At 45.3% G+C, this 18,016-nt stretch overlaps 1 protein-coding gene across 2 annotated transcripts in view; it reads right to left on the reverse strand.

Moving 5' to 3' along the window:
• Positions 1–18,016, reverse strand: part of LOC140187369 (protein kinase C alpha type) — a 314,906-nt gene that overhangs the window by 197,822 nt on the left and 99,068 nt on the right. The window lies entirely within an intron of this gene.

The following is an 18,016-nucleotide window of genomic DNA, read 5'->3' on the forward strand; positions in this document are numbered from 1 at the left end:
ATAACCCTAGTTTATTAACCCCCGACCCCCCACATTCGACCTCTCACCTACACAAGGGGTCTAATCACAATGTTAACTCAGCAACTCGATGTGGGCGGGCGACAAGCTGAAAGCAAGTCTCAGTTCAGTGATCTGAAACATTCACTGTTTTTCCTCCCACAGACGCTGCCCGACTTGCTTAGTGCTTCCAGCTTTGTCGCTTTTTATTTCAGATTTCCAGCGTCTAATTCACAGGTCACTGCTTCCCAACAATTCAGTGAGAGCTCTAACCTGTCAGACAAAGGCTCACAGCCACCATCTGACAGTCAGCTCTTGGTGGCCTGCCTCCCCTCAGTATTAAACCATCAGCTCTGGCTCAACCCACCGGCACCAGACGGTATATCCAACTCCAGCTGCTCACCATTACCCAGTTCACATTTGTCACTGCTGACCTCCGGGGCTCTCTGCTGGGCTTGTTAGTTGGGGGTTGACCATGGCTGTTGTTTCCTAGCAGTCTTCGTGATATGCAAGCTAGGGCAGTACAATATGGAGAGCCAATTGTTGCCCATGTAGCAGGTTCCCTCTCTCCATGCAGCTAACGAATCCAAACAATCATCAGAGACTGACACCGTATGGCATCAGCAGGTCACAGGATTTGCCTGTCAGTGTTGGGGATTAGGGATGCCAGCTCCGGATTTTTCCCCCAGGGTTTACTCCCAAGGCCTTCCCCATCTGTAGGTAGAGCTGGAAGGCAGCGGAGGTTTGAGATCAGAGTTTTCCTTCTCTCAGATGAGCTGCCAGCCATGGCTGACGAGCCCCACCTGTCCAAAACGACTGGTTTTAAGGCACCAGTATCCCGCCTTTGCCCCCTTTCCTGTCAGTAGAAACAGTTCCACTGGGCTTGGTAGCCAAGCCACACATGAAGGCCAGGAGCTGGACTTGGTTGTCAGAGGCTATTTCACACACACGCCATTGGGAGCATTTAATAGATTGTGGCAGCTTATTCCCACTGGCTATAACAAACTTAAGGAACCAATGCTGTCCCAGTCCACCAGAAGCGCAGCCCACTCCGTCACAAACACTAGCCTCCCCTCCACTGATTCTGTCAACATTTCCTGCTGCCTTAGGAAAGCAGCCAAAATTTATTTTCTATTTTTATTTAGAGATACAGCACAGTAACAAGTCCACACCACCCAAATACTCTCATGTGACTATTAACTAACTGAACCAGTATGTCTTTGGAACGTAGGAGGAAACCAGAGCACCCGGAGGAAACCCACACAGTCACGGGGAGAGTGTACAATCTCCTTACAGACAGTGGCAGAAACTGAATCCGGGTCACTGCAGGTATAACGTTCCACTAACCGCTACACAACCGTGGCACTCCATATTTGAAGGGTGGCCACGGCAGTGTAGCGGTTAACACGCTTTCCAGTATAGGCGGCCTGGGTTCAAATCCCACCACTGCCGGTAAGGGGTTTGTCCATTCTCCCTGTGACTGTGTGGGGTTCCTCCCACAGTCCAAAGACGTACTGGTTGGTAAGTTAATTGGTCATTGTAAATTGTCCTGTGATTGGGCTAGGATTAAACTGGGGGATTGCTGGCCAGCACAGCTCAAAGGGCCTGAAGGGCCTATTCCACACTGTATCTCAATAAATAAAAAATAAATAATCAAAGACCCCTCCCAACCCAGCTATTCTCTACTCCCCTCACCACTGGGCAGAGAAACAGCAGCTTGACAACACACACCTACAGGCTCGTATCTTGCTGGTACAAGAATCTTGAACGAACATCTTATACGATAAAAATGAACTTGATCTTTCAGTCTACCTTCCTGTAGTTCTTGCGCCACATCCAACAATCTGCATCGTACTTTCTCTGAAAATGTAACGCTATATTCTGTGTTCTGTTATTGTTTTCCTTTTCAACGACCTCAATGCACTGATGTATGCAATGATTAATCTGGGCAGCACGTTAACAAATCTCCGTGCACACAACAACAGTAATAAACTGATTGCCATGCCCTGCTCTACAAGTACTCTGGCGCATTCTCTGACATTTCAAGAATATTCAAGACCAAGATCAATGAACATAAAAAATGTTTACTTGAATCACAGAGGGGTGGCACGGTAACGTAGTGGCTAGCACAACACTTACCAGTACCCGTGACCAGAGTTCAATTCCCGCCACTGCCTGCAAGAAGTTTGTATGTTCTCCCCAGGACAACATGGGTTACCCCCGGATGCTCCAGTTTATTCCCACATTCCAAAAACATACTGGTTATTACGTTGTGCGAATGCTATGGAGACACCAGAAGTGTAATGATTTTTGCGGGCTGCCCCCAGCACAATGTTTGGATTGTGTTAACCGTTGAGGCAAGCCACATGTTTTACTGTATGCTTGATGGACATATGACAAGTAAAGCTCACCTTTTGCTCCTCTTCAAAGCTGCCGCACTACTTGCTGTGGGTTTCAGTTTCAGCATTCGATTTTTATGTCAGATTTCTACCATCCAGCCCTGCCTGCACCCTCCTTGCACCCTCCCAAGTCTCAGTCATCCGGCAGAGGTGGAGTTACTGTCTTTATCCACTCCGTTGCCAATTTCCGTGCCTGGGCTCTGAGCTGTGACATTCCCTCCTTAAACCCTCACTGGATGACCAAGCTTTTGCTCACATGATCTCCGGTGACCTAGAGCAACACACACAAAATGCTGGAGGAACTCAGCAGGTGAGGCACCATCAGGACATTTCAGGCTGTGAATCTTTATCAGGACCAGGGGCCTCGGCCCCAAACAGCAACGTTTATTCCCTGCCCATATAAGCCGTCTAACCTGCTGAGTTCCTCCAGCATTTTGCGTGCATTGTTCTGGATTTCCAGCCTCTGCAGAATCTCTTGTGTTTGTGACCCCTGAGACCAAGTCAAGTTTTGTTTCATAACAGACCTGTAAGCCACCTTAACACATTCTGCCGAACAGTTTTATGTAAATGCAGGCAATTGCGGCTGGCCCTAAACACTAGCCACAAGAACTCACCTCATTAAAAAAAGACTCTGGCTTGTAGAGAAAAGAATTAATTTTCACTGCACAAGGAACTGCTGCAAATTTCATTATAATAAACATATTATTACGCCTTCTATCATTGTCACTCACTGCTGAGTGATCTTGCTTAGGTTTCAAAACCAAAAAGAAAAGATATAATCTTTGTAATGCCAACTAAATGCCAGGGCCAAATTACAAAACCTGCTGCCCTGCGGAGATTGTGGATTTGATTTGCATGTTAGGGAAGGGAAAAAGAAAGAGCTTGAAGTGCACAGATATTCACAAACTGAAGGATTAAACATCCCAATCAAACTCATCATTCTGTCAGTCCCTGACTGATAGGTTTTTATGCAATGTCTTTCAAAATCTGGCCCCAGAACTTGACCAGCAGAGAGCAGTGACGTCTCCATAGAGGTGAGAGGGTCCTGTGGTAACAGAGGCTCTTCCTCATTGCCAGCCTACTCCCTGGAAGGCTGAACCAAGCTCAATGACGCCTTCTCCTAGAAATTCAAACACGTTTGTTCAACTATACCCAATTGAAAATGAATTTTACTGTGTGTGAAACTCCCTACAGCCTTTTCTGGGTCACATGATAGCACAGTAGCATAGGGGTTAGCATAATACTTTACCGTGCCAGCGATTGGTGTTTCACCAATTTCTACAGATGTATCGAGGAGAGCATTCTAACTGGCTGCATCACTGTCTGGTGTGGGGGGCAGGGGGCATTTCACAGGATCGAAATGAGCTGCAGAGAGTTGTAAACTTAGTCAGCTCCATCATGCCTCTGTGGTATCCAGGACGTCTTCAAGGAGTGATGCCTCAAAAAGGTGGCATCCATGATTAAGGACCCCTATCACCCAGGTCATCCTTGTTCTCATTGTTACCATCAGGAAGGAGGAAAAGAAGTCTGAAGGCACACAGTCAGTGATTCAGAAACAGCTTCTTACCCTCTGCCATCTGATTTCTGAATGGACGTTGAACCCATGACCTCACTGCTTTGTTATTTTTATTTTTTGTACTACTTATTTAAGATAACTACTTAATATACTGTATATATTACTGTAATTCACCTTTCTATTATTATGTATTGCAATGTACTGCTGCCACAAAGACAACAAATTTCATGACATGCACTGGTCATATGAAACCTGATTCTGATTCAATTCCCACTGCTGTCCAGAAGGAGTTTGTTGGCTCTTCTCGCGACAGCGTTGTTTCCTCCTACGTTCGGATTAGGAAGTTGTGAGCACGTGAAGTTTGGTGAAAATTGCGGGCTGCCCCAGCATATCCTTGGACTAAGTTGGTTGTTGACACAAAACTAAGCTGCATGCCTTCATGTTGATGTGACAAGTAAAAATAATTTACTTTTCTTTCATTTTCTTGTCACCCATTGACCACCTCTTTCTGCCTGTTCAATTGCCATGTCCAAATATACCGGACAATATCAGTTTCTGTGAGGGGCTCATTTATGCCATTGCAGCAGAATGCAAAGTTGGAACACGAGTAGGCCACTCGTCCCCTCAAGCCTGATGTAACCCAAGCCTGAGCTCCTCCTCTGTGCCAGATCCCAACCCTCATTTGCCCAATCTGTCAAAAATCTATCAACCTCGTCGTTAAAAACTTCTACTGATCCAGCCTCCAATGTTCTCTGGGTCAGAGAATTGCTGAGAGTATGAATAGGATAGATGATGAGAAACTTCTTCCCTGTGTGCAGAGATAGCCTAAAATTAGAAGGCAAAGGCAGAGACAGAGAATACATGCAGCACAGAAACAGGCCCTTCAGCCCATCTAGTCCATGCTGAACCATTAATCTGCCTGGTCCCATCAACCTCAGACATCCTACCTCTCCCGGAAGTTCTGGGAGTCTCCCGCATATTGATAGTGGCTCCCTGATGCCTGCAAATTATATACAATACCCCGGAAATCTATTTTTTTTGGGGGGGGGGGGAGGGAGCGCACCATGGCAGAGTGTTCCAAAAAAAAAAAAGAAAATATAAAACATGTCACCCCAGACTACCCTAAAGTGAACCCCTGCCTAATAAGGGTCAAAAATAACGACAGCGTTGCAGGCTGCAGTGTTTGCAACAGTGACTTTTCTATTGCCCATGGTGGGCTAAGACTGTAAAAGACATATTGAGGTGAGTTTAACAGGTGTCATTTGTTTATTAGCATAGCTAATGTTATTTAAACTAACAGCAACACACATCAAAGTTGCTGGTGAACGCAGCAGGCCAGGCAGCATCTCTAGGAAGTTAGTCCTGACGAAGGGTCTCCGCCTGAAACGTCGACTGTACCTCTTCCTAGAGATGCTGCCTGGCCTGTTGCGTTCACCAGCAACTTTGATGTGTGTTGCTCGAATTTCCAGCATCTGCAGAATTCCTGTTGTTTGCATTATTTAAACTAGCTGGCTAGCTGCTAAGGAGCTACTCTATTGCAGACATCCCACCTTTCCTGGAAGTTCCGGGAATCTCCCGCAAATTGATGGTGTTACCTCCCTGAAATGAGTTTATGCTGGGTGGGATGTCTGCAACCTGCACCTGGACCATACCCCTCCACACCTCCCATCCATTTACTTATCCAAATTTCTCTTAAATGTTGAAATCAAACCCACATCCACCACTTCTTGGCAGCTTGTTCCGTACTCTCACCACCTTCTGAGTGAAGAAGTTCCCCCTCATGTTCCTCTTAAACATTTCAATCTTCACCTTTAGCCCTTGACCATGGGTTTAAGAATATGTTGCAGGACCTTAAGAGAAGATTGGAGAAAGAATTTGAAATCTAGAAAGCACTTCCTGATCGTGCACCCTCACAATACGAGCACCTGAGATAGAACAGATTTGACCGCTACAGGCTGAGTGCTAGGAAACAGGATTAGTTTTGATAGGTACGTGATGTCGACCATATGGTCATGGTGGGTATAAGGGGCTGTCTGCACGCTGTACACCTTTGACTATTTAGCCCAAGGTCCTTGAAGGAGAACAGAACTCACACACATCTCCAGTGTGATGTTTATAATGAACAATCAATTTTAATCTCCAAATAACATCTACCCCTCAAAAAGAAGCCACTTAATTGCAGTCACCCTGCCCTGCCACAAATCGTCAGCAAGGAGGATTAGTACTGAGGCTTAGCACCTTCGCTATCAAACCTCTGCCCATCTCACATCCCACTAATTGGATCTAATGTATGAATCAGAGGCTGAAATAAGATTAGGCTACTTTAAGGCACAAATTACAGCATTAGGAAGTGAGATGCCTGCTGAATTTCTGAGTTTTAAATTAGCTTCTGTATCTGCTTCAAAGCAGCCAGCTAATCCAGCAGTTGATCAGTTTAAACTGGTGAAAGAGAAGATGATGACATTTAATAATGATTTCCTCTCTGTAAAACATGACTGAAATACGCAGGGCTTAGAGCTGAATGTATACACCACTCGTTAAATTTCCTCCATTCTGAACATTGCCTTCCTTAACCACAAGTCATCAATTGAAAAGGCTCTGCACTTTGCTGACATCACCACCTCTTCTTCACAAACAGATTTGTTGCAATTAATAAAACAGTCACCAGAGATCCCAAACAGCGAAGTGATTCAAATAACTGAAGAAAGCTTCTAGCTGCTATGACCAAATATTCAGTGTCATCATTCTACCCAACACATCTCCCCAGATAGGTAAGTCAATAACAATTCAGTTATGAAGCTCAGTCCTGGAGAAGCAAAGATTGACGGCTGGTCTAATGAATTTATGAAGAACTTGATAATGCAGTTGTGCCAGATTTTGAAGAAACTAAATCAAGAGATTCACATGGGAGCCAGGTGTTCACGTGTGGTGTCAGGAAGCACCCCACATGAAGGCTGCCCAGCTACTGATCTTGTTTAACTCTAAGATCTCCACTTATTCTCCTTGGGAGGCGGGGTGGAGATACGTCTCTACCAAAGGAGGTGTAAGGTGCTCCTTCCCTCCGCCAGCCTGCAGGTCACCCTTGGGCAGGGTGCAGCAGCTGCTTAGTCCCTGATCAGGGTCATGTGAAGCCATGATAGCAGGTGGAGAATGGTCGTATGAGCGGCCGGTGTATATCACAAGTCCTGGCTATGCACCACTGACACCAGGCAGACTGTCTCTGAAGAGTATTGATAATGGCTGGGGCCACGCATTTTGTAAAGACACTGGCCAGAAAAGGGCAATTGCAAACCACTTCTGTAGAAACACTTGCCAAGAGCAATCATGGTCAAAGACCATGATCACCCACGTCATACAATACGGCACATAATGATGATGATTCATTCTCCTGCACTCCAGTGAATGAAGTCCCAACCTATTAAAGGTTGAATAGGCTAAACTTCTTTCACTGAACAAAATGAGTGGAAATCTTATACAGGTATAAAAATTACCAGGGATTTCAATAACGTGAATACATGCAGACATTTTCTCCCCTCAGGTTGTACAAGACCAGCACTAGAGGTCATAGGTTGAGGTTGAAATATTTAACAGGAATCTAAGGGGGAACTTCTTCACTCAGAGGCTGCTGCAAGTGCAGAACAAGTGTAAATGAGAGTTCAGTTGTAACATTTAAGAGCAGGCTGGATAGTACATAGATAGGAAGGGTTTATATATGGTCCGGGTGTGGATAGATGTGATGGGGAAGAAGATTCAGTCAGCAGAGACTAGATGCTATCTATAGCACTCTCTGTGACTGATTCATCCCACTCCCATGCAGGCAGGAGCTGTGAGGCATCAGGCCACAAGACCCTACCGAGCGTAGTAAAATCTGCTCACAGGATCACTGGGTTCTCCCTCCCTCTTATTTAAGATATTTACTGGGAGCGTTGTGTATATAAGCATTGTTGAAGATCCCTACCACCCATCCCACAAATTCATTGACCAACTACAGTCAGGGAGGTGGTACAGGAGCATCAGGACTAGGAGCGCCAGACTGGGTAACAGCTTCTTCCCCCAGGCTGTGAGACTAATGAATACCCTGCCGTCACTGGTGTCGTCACGAGGACAGGGAGTCACTTACTGTTTACCTGTGCTGTGCACTACAAGCATTTTGGATTATATTTTATCAATTTATTTGTGGTAAGATTTTGGTTTATGTGCTGTGTGATTAATATATATTGTGGGTGCATTGTGGACAGGCAGAACATTGGTTGCCTCACTACAGGAAGGATATGGAAGCCATAGAAAGGGTGCAGAGAAGATAGATTTACAAGGACGTTGCCTGGATTGGGGAGCATGCCTTATGAGAATAGGTTGAGTGAACTCAGCCTTTTCTCCTTGGAGCGATGGAGGATGACAGGTGACCTGATAGAGGTGTATAAGATGATGAGAGGCATTGATTGTGTGGATAGTCAGGGGCTTTTTCTCAGGGCTGAAATGGTTGCCACAAGAGGACACAGGTTTAAGGTGCTGGGGAGTAGGTACAGAGGAGTTGTCAGGGGTAAGCTTTTTTACGCAGAGAGTGGTGAGTGCGTGGAATGGGCTGCCAGCAACGGTGGTGGAGGCGGATACAATAGGTCTTTTAAAAGACTTTTGGATAGGTACATGGAGCTTAGTAAAATAGAGGGCTATAGGTAAGCCTAGTAATTTCTAAGGTAGGGACATGTTTGGCATAACTTTGTTGGCAGTAGGGCCTGTATTGTGCTGTAGGTTTTCTATGTTTCATTTGGCTGTACAGTACATGTATACAGATGACAATAAACTTGAACTTGAGGCAACATTTCCCAGAGTACCATTCAGAGGGTTCACAGTAGCTCCAGGAACAGGTCAAAGGACACCAGTCCAGTCAATCAGCTCCAGACAGAGTCGAGGGTAAAGGTAAGGAAAGAGCTCACAGTGATTCCTGAGACAGGGAGTTCTCTCATTGATGCTCTGGCTCCTTTCGAGGACAGTCGCATTCAACACCTCACATCTGAACACCATTCACACAAGGTAGAGATTAGTTGTATTTGTCACATGTACAGTACTGTGCAGAAGTTTATAGGCAGCCTGGATTTATTTTTTTTGTTAAACATTGTTTCAAATGGTCTGTCCTCCACACAGCCTTCATCTCAACATCGAGTTTGCCTGGAATTATCTAGAGAAACAGAAACAAGCAAGACAGCCAACATCTGCAGAAAAACTGTGGCAGGTTCTCCAAGATAATTGGAACAACCTATCAGTCAATTTTCTAATGAAACTGCACGACAATGTACCTAAGAGAATTGATGCAGTTTTAAAAGCAAAGAGTGGTCACACCAAATATTAATTGGATTTAGTTTGTTTTTTAATTGCTTACTACTCTTTATAGTTTTTTTGATATTTAGAAACTTTTCATTTCATTACTTTTGAATGTATCTTCACTTTACATGCTCCCCAGACATATCGAAACAGTGAAATGCATTATTTTGTGTCAAAGACCAACACAGTCTGAGGCTATGTCTACACTACGCCGGATAATGTTGAAAACAAAGCTTTTTCTCTTTGTTTTGACCTTCCGTCCACACTGAAATGGCGTTTTCAGCCCCCGAAAACGGAGATTTTCGGAAACGGTCTCCAGAGTGAATAAATCTGAAAACGCCTAATATCCATTGCAATGTGTACGGGGTAACCGGAGCTTTTTAAAACCGCTGTCATGACGTGCTGGAACAGATGGCGACAGCCCGGCCTTTCATTGTTTTCTTATTATTCTTCTTCTTATTCTTACTACTTTATTGTAGCCAAACAATTGATATTAGAGCGTACAATCGTCACAGCAATATTTGATTCTGCGCTTCACAGAACCTAACAATTTCAGAACAGATGGCAATGAGACTGAAGCCAGAAGAGTTAGAAATGTACTCACCAAACACTTTGACCCACAGCTTACTGAATAAATAAGTATACTCACTTTGCCCTGTTTTCTGTCCTTGCTTGTATAAAGGTGGTTTACCTATTTATGCAAATACTTCTCTGACAGTAGATGTGTAACAGCCTAATGTAACATTGTATGGAAATACAAGATAACACTGATGCAGGCATGTTTTATACATTTAACAAGGTGCTTTATTAATGCAACAGAGTTAGTCAGTTTTTCAATGTTCATCATCAGCTGGGTCATACTGTCCCTGAACTCCCTGTCCGTTGCCTCCATACGCCCCAGTATTTGTTGTTTTTTTTTTTGTTTTAAGTCCTCCTGCGCGAGAGCCAAGAGCAATTCCTTTTAAGTTTTTCTACTCTGTAACTGGACAAATGCGCACCAATTATATTGTTTCCTCTTTGCTTGTTTTCTGTGTGTCCTGCGCGTGCCCAGTAGGAGGAGATTCGCCCAAATATCCATCTAATGTGGACAGAGATATTTTGAAAAACGCTTAGTGTGGACGCCTATCGTTTTTACTTGAAACTGGCATTTTCAAAATTATCCGGCGTAGTGTAGACGTAGCCTGAGGATGTGTTGGAGGCAACCTGTAATTGTCATTGTGCTCCCGGCGCCAATATAGCACACCCACAACTCACTAACCCTAACTGGACATCTTTGGAATGTGGGGGGAAACCGGAGCACCCGGAGGAAACCCACATGGTCACGGGGAGAATGTACAAACTCCCTATGTACAGTGGTGGGAATTGAACCATCACTGGCACTGTAAAGCCACTGCACTGGGTATTATGCCGCTGGGTGTAAAGTCAGAACTTTTCAGAATTATCACAGATCGAGCAAGGTGCTTGCCCAAATCACTCACTCTAGTCACCTTGTGGGAAGCGTCTCCTATGTTCATGAAACTCCTGTGTAATCATGCACAACTCTGTAATTAACAAGTACACAAGGTCACATGAAATACTCAGAGTTTTCCGATACCAGATCTCACACCATGGCCATGTCCATCAGCTGAGGAATTTGCAATCTCAGCAACGCAAAACTAACAGTAGACGATTTGCTAATGAATTTTGAACAACATTCTCAACAACAAAGGAACGGAAGTTGCTGCTTACCAGTGCAGGTGAACATTGACTGTGCCATTTCATTGTAGAGCCAAGGACCTGGAAAGATTTTTCATTCACCAATTTCTCAACCTGATCAGCTAACTCAGCCAATGTACAAATTCATACCCAGATCTGTGTTCTCAAACTCTTTTACAATTGTGTCTCTGGTTTACATTGTTTGTGGCAAATTTCTCTACAGGAGTGGTTTGCCATTGCCTTCTACAGGCCAGCATCTTTACAAGACGGGTGACCCCAGCCATTGTCAATACTCTTCAGAGATTGTCTGCCTGGCATCAGTGGTTGGATAACCACGACTTGTGATATGCACCAGCTGCTCATATGACCCTCTACCACCTACTTCCGTGATTTCACGTGACCCTGATTGAGGGGCTAATCAGGTGCTACACCTTGCCCAAGGGAGATCTGCAGGCTAGCAGAGCGAAGGAGCACCTTACACCTTCTTTGGTAGGGATATACCTCCACTCTGCTCCTACCCCTCAGGGTATGGTGGTCTAAAACTGGGGGGAGGGGCAGATTTAAGGTGGAAGAGGAAAGTTTTTTTTAAAAAGAGGACCTGAGGGGGGAGTTTCTCTACAAAAGAGAATGGTGAGTATATGCAACAAGCTGCCAGAAGAAGTGGTAGAGGCAGGAACAAGTAAAAATTGCAGCATTTGGACAGGGATAAGGAAAGGTAAGAGGGATGCAGATAAATGGGAAGAGCACAGAATGATCAGCATGGAAGAACTAACCTCCAAGAGGACCACAATCTTGTTGTAGGGTTTGGAGGCTTGAGTGCCTCAATGATCCAGAGACCTACATTGGCTGGAGTCAGGGCCTTGTTCTTTGGCTCTTGGTAGGGTCACCCATACCAAACAGGTCAAAAGGTAGAGGGCAGATTTAGAGTGGTCCACCAGTCCTCCAGACTTGGGGGTTTAGCTCAGGGCTAACAACCCTAACTGGTAAAACAAATGTCACGGAAACAGCATTGTCGGATCCTTTTATATCTGTGTGCGACTGTAGGGACAGAGGTGGAGGATTTTCATTGTTGCCCTTAATGGGCAGTAAATAAATAAGGAAGAGCTCAGGTAAAAGGAGTGTTTCCTGCTCATACAAATCTAGGAATCTATGGTCATTGCACCTGATTCCTCTACATTCTAAGCTAGTGAGTTCCTGATGAGGGATCTTGGCCCGAAATGTGAACTGTTTACTCCTCTCCATTTATGCTGTCGATCTGCATTCCTCCAGCATTTTGTGCGTGGTGCTCCAGGGACGCATATTGTATATTACTTTCTGGGAGAAGACACTGTAACAAGCATCACGTGCAATGGGCAGTAGATGAGGAGACCTGGATCACACATCACCACATCCAGGCAAGAAATACTTGCCCGGAGGCTGAGGTTGGCAGTAGGACACCAGGTTCTCCTTTCCTCAGTTGATTCTTGCTGTTACTCACTGCTGAATGGGGATTAAAGTTGATGGTTACTTATAGCAAGCGACCCTTATTTTGAATGTTGAAAGGTCTGGACTGAGTGAACGTGGAGAGTATGTTTCCTATAGTGGGAGAGTCTGGGATCAGAGGGCAGAGCTTTAAAATTGAAGTATGTCCATTTAGAACAGAGATGAGAAAAGAATTATTTAGCCAGGGGATGGTGAATCTGTGGAACTCTTTACTACAGAATTCTGTGTGGGCCAAGTCATTGGGTATATTTAAGGCAGAGGTTAACAGGTTCTTGATTAGTCAGGGTGTCAAAGGTTACAGGGAGAAGGCATGAGAATTGGGTTGAGGGGGTAATAAACTAGCCATAATGGAATGGCCTAATTCTGCTCCTAGATCTTATGATTTATTAGTATTTTGCTGAATTTAACAGGGCACTCACTGAAGCAAAAGCTTGGAGCAGGGACTATTTTTTCATGTTCGCATCCTATTCACCGCCTCCCATCGCAGGCCAAGACAAATGCCAGACAGACGACAACCACAGGCCAGGTCACAACTCACAGCTCATGCAACATTACACAGACAGCACCGTCAGCAGTGGGCAAAACTCCACACATGTTAAATACCCAGCATTCTGGAAACTTGCCAGGATAGCACACTGCAGGACTCAGTTTCCAACGCTACGCTCTCGGAAACATAGAGCAGAGGTGCTGCCTCACAGTTCCTGCACCCTGGGGTCCATCCCAACTCCCGGAATGTGTGGAGTTTGCACATTCTACTTATGACTGCCAAGGTACAGCAGCTACGGTGTGAGACCAGAACCTATTACCTTGAATCCTGGGCACAAGTCCTGAAGAAGGACCTCGGCCAAAAACGTTTAATGTCTACTCTTTTCCATTAATACTGCCTGGCCTGCAGACTTCCTCCAGAATTTTGCGTGTGTTGCTTTGGATTTCCAGCATCTGCAGATTTTCTCTTGCTTGTGACAAGAACCATTAAGCCACAATGATTGGGACTTCTGACGCCCAGAAAGGCAATAACCTTGCCTGTTGAAACATACCAACCCTCTCCATAGTGACAAACAGGGTTTCCTCATCCCAACAATAAGCAGCACATGCACCTAGGAGACAGAAACTGCCAGAATTACTTAGTGGCAAATCCCATACACAGCCAATAATCCACGGAGCTTGGACATATTAAAGCCATTTTTTATATTAATAGCATGACACTTCACACTAGTGTCCCAGTCCCTGCAGAGGAAACCAGATTCCTGCTCTTAAATTATTCAGATGATAAATTAACTGGTCTGAATTTCATATTAATTTCAGGAAAAGCCAAAATGGAACAGGAATACAATTCAAAGGAACAGAGATTGCATTTAACAGCAGGCTTTTAATGATGTATTACCAGCAGGCTGTGAGCTGCTCGACAAACAGCCAGCAGACCAAGCACAGCCTCCCTCCTACCACCAACAGCACGCATGGAGCCAAGCTCTAACACCCGCAGACCCCTGACTCACAGCCTTCAGGGCAAGGGAACTTGTAAAATTCAGCCGTAAACATGCTCGAGTGATGGGGGAGGGGTGGAAGAACCCAGACACTAATGTAATGACGCAGAGCGAGATTTATTCAAACACGAAGATCAATGAGATGTAATGAATCAAATTTACAGGATTCTATTTGAAAAAAGATTAATTTAAAAACCATTATAAATAAAAATGACACACTCACACACTTGGCTTTCCAGAGGTTTTTCATTCCACAGCACATCCCTCAGCACCATGCATGTGGGAACCCTCAGGTACTCACTACCTCCAAGTGGGAAAGGGGCTGGGACTAGACCACAAGAGACAGGAGCAGAACCTAACCATTCAGCCCATTGAGTCTGCTCCACCATTCACTCCATCACGGCTGATTTTATTTTTTCACCCCCATTTATCCTTCGAGACACAGCGTGGAACAGGCCTTTCTGTCCTAACGAACCGCACCGCCCAGCAGCTCACCTATTTAACCCTGTCCTAGTCGCAGGACAATTTACAATGACCAATTAACCTACTAACTGGTAAGTCTTTGGAATGGGAGAGGAAACCAACACGTTCACGGGGAGGAATGTGCAAAGTCCTTAAAGGCAGCACTGGAATTGAATTCCCAAACCGTTACACTATCCCTCTCAGTCTCATTCTCCGGCCTTCTTACCGTAACCTTTGACACCCTTATTAACAACCTATAACCTCCACTATAAACATTGTGATTACTTGACTTCTACGGCCGTCTGCGGTAATGATTGATGTGGCCTGGTGCTTAGACGCTGGCATCAGTGACAGAGTCGGGGAGGGGCCTCCTGTACTGAGTAAGGGAAGGCAACACTATTTTTTCTCTTTTCTGCACTATTCATTTGTTTATGTACATCTCAGTGTTAGATATTTTATCTAGAGATACAGCATAGTAACAGGTTATTCCAGCTCTACAAGCCCACACCACCCAATTACACCCGTTGTGTTTCAGCACCCAGAGGAAACCCATGCGGTGACAGGGAAAATGCACAAACTCATTTCAGACAGTGGTGAGAATGTATTGCACTGTAATATTGCTGCAAAGTAACAAATTTCACAACCAACAATAAGCCAGTGATAAATCTGATTTGGCAACTCGTGTAGCAGTGCAAGACTTAAAGCCTGGTGCAGGAGAGAAGACTGAAACTAGAGAAAGCTCCTGGTGAACATCCAGGAACCAGAGATCTAGCAATCTCCAGCTTCAAAAGCCTCTAATCACCTCATCACTCCCAGCCTCGGGAAGTGATAGGCATTGAATTATTCAGCTAGGCCAGCAAGCTTCTACATCCAAGGCAAACTCGCAGTGGAAAGGCTCCTGGCTGGACAGGAGGCAGTGACAGATCTGCCCCAAGATGAGGGCAGACAGCAGCTTTTGGAGAAAGCACTCAAATAGCAGAATAGCCTCCAAGACAGAAAGATGGTTTAAGCCCACTCTCTCCAACCTATGAACAATCAAAATCCAGGCAATCACTGGAGAAAGTGTTGTAGATAAAGACCAGCGGAAATGAGGGTTGGTGGCCCCCTAGGGCAGCAAGTACTGAGATTGGAGTTCTGTGCGGGCAAGAGGCATGAGGGCCTGGGACCTCCTATGTACATGAATTGGCGAATTGGGAGGTCCCGTCATTTGCAAGCCTGGAGTTTGAGACTTGGAGTTAGTTGTCCAGTCATAGATAAGACCCGAGTTTGAGGCCAGGGGTATGGGGCCCCCATCATCTGTGAGTCCTGTGGTCGATACTGAAGATCGAAGCCCAAAGGTTGATTGCAAGTTGAGGCCCGATGGCTGAAGCCCTGGGTCCGCTGGAAGTGGAGGCACACATGTGGCCTGGCCTGGGATCTGGAGGACTATCAGGGCGAGTGGGTGGATGGAAGGGAGGAAAGAGACTTGTTTTGCTGTTGTTGCTTGTGTTGTTTTGCTGAACTTTGTGGGCAGGCTAAGCTGGTGCCAGAGTTTGTGGCAACTTTTGAGGGCTGCCCCCAGCACATCGTTAGGTTGCGTTTGTTGTGAATGCAACAATGCGTTTCACTGTTTCGATGTACATGTGATAAGTACATGAATTTGAATGTACTGCAAGGAAAGGTCCTGGGTGCAGCCAGCAGCTGGCCGATGTCTGGGAACATTCATGTTTCCAGATCAAACAAAGTTCAGCAAACATGGTTGCACCATGTTACACAGAGCTAAGCCATTTACAGATACAATTCCTTCCCCTGATTGGCCACTTTGGAAGGAAACACAGCTGTTTTATTATCCTGCTTACAGTCAACAAGGCCTCTTAGCATCAAAGTTATTTTCAGGCACACTGATGGAATTCGTGTCAGCTCCAATCAGGCTGGACAGAAGGCCAGATTTATCCTAACCCACTGCCAATGTCAGGGAGAGGGGATGTTGATGAAGGGGGCAGGAATGTGGCCTGGACTTCTGTCTGCTCCTGCTGCCTTTGGAAAGAGATGGCAAGATAGTTCAACTTCACAGCGATGAGGGTGTGAAGAAAGATGCAAAGGCCTGTGTCACAGTTCATCCTGAACAGCTGAATGAGGGGACTCCCTGCTCACCAAGAGAAAGGCATCAGGTGCCACTGAAAGATCATCAGCTTGGTAAAAGATGCCCTTTGATCTGCCCGAAATGTGTTGGTCTGCCAGCACCTCGAGCTGTCCACAGGCAAATGCTGCCGACTGGCACATTCCAGATCGTGGGAGTACATACCCAACACACTGCTGAAGGAACTCAGCAGGCCTGGCCGCAGCCATTCGAAAGAGTAAACAGTCGACGTTTCAGGCAGAGACCCTTCTTCAGGACAGGTTTCAGAAATTGGAAGTGCAAAGGACTTGGGAGGTTAACTTGCAGGTAGAGTTAGTCATTCAGAAGGCTAATGCAATATTAGCATTCAATAAGAGCAGGGTTGTGATGTTGAGGCTCTATAATGCACTCGTGAGACCACATGGAGTATTGTGTGCAGTTTTGGGCTCCTTATTTTAGAAAGGATATACTGACATTGGAGAGGGTTCAGAAAAGATTCACGAGAATGATTCCAGGAATGAAAGGGTTACCCGTATGAGGAACATTTGGCAGCTCTTGGGCTGTATTCCCTGGCGTTCAGAAGAATGAGGGAGGGGTTCTCATAGAAACATTCCAAATGTTAAAAGGCCTGAAGAGAATAGATATGGCAAAGTTATTTCCCATGGTAGGGGAGTCTAGGACAAGAGCGTACGACTTCAGGATTGAAAGGTGTCCATTTAGAACAGAGATGCGGAGAAATTATTTTAGGCAGAGGGTGGTAAATCTCTGGAATTTGTTGCCATGAGCGGCTGTGGAGGCCAACTCATTAGGTGTATTTAAGGTGGAGATAGATAGGTTCTTGATTAGCCAGGGTATCAAAGGGTATAGGGAGAATACAGGGGAGCGGGGATGACTGGAAGAATTGGATCAGACCATGATTGAATGGTGGAGCAGACTCGATGGGCTGAATGGCTTACTTCTGCTGATATATCTTATGGATGTGGAGAGGATGTCTCCGACAGTGGGAGAGTCCAGGACCAGCGGACAACAGCCTCAGAATAGAACAGAAATGAGGAGGAATTTCCGCCACTGTCTGTAAGGAGTATGTCCTTCTCCCCATGGCAGTGCAGGTTTCTTCCAGGTGCTCCAGTTTCCTCCCACAATCCAAAACGCACCGGTTAGTAGGTTGATTGATAACATGTGTGTAAATGGGCAGTGCTGGCTCATCAGCCTGGAAGGTCCTGTTACAGTGCTGCATCTCTAAAACTATTTTCAAAAAAGAATTTCTTTATCCAGAGGATGATCTCTAGCAATCATTGCCACAGATGCCATGTGGATACCAAGTCATAGGGTATATTTAAAGCAGAGGTAGAGCGGTTCTGGATTAGTAAGGCCATTAATGCTTATGGGGAGAAGGCAGGAGAATGGGATTGAGAGGAAAAATAAATCAGCTAGGATTGATTGGCAGAGCAGACTCAATGCACTGAATGGCTTAATTCTGCTCCTGCATTTAATAATTCTCATGATAATTTTTAGATAGAAGTAGCCTCCATTATATCAAGGGCAAACGTTCCACCATTCTAAA

The sequence above is a fragment of the Mobula birostris genome, chromosome 24 (assembly GCF_030028105.1).
Source record: "Mobula birostris isolate sMobBir1 chromosome 24, sMobBir1.hap1, whole genome shotgun sequence".
Classification (NCBI taxonomy): Eukaryota; Metazoa; Chordata; class Chondrichthyes; order Myliobatiformes; family Myliobatidae; genus Mobula; species Mobula birostris.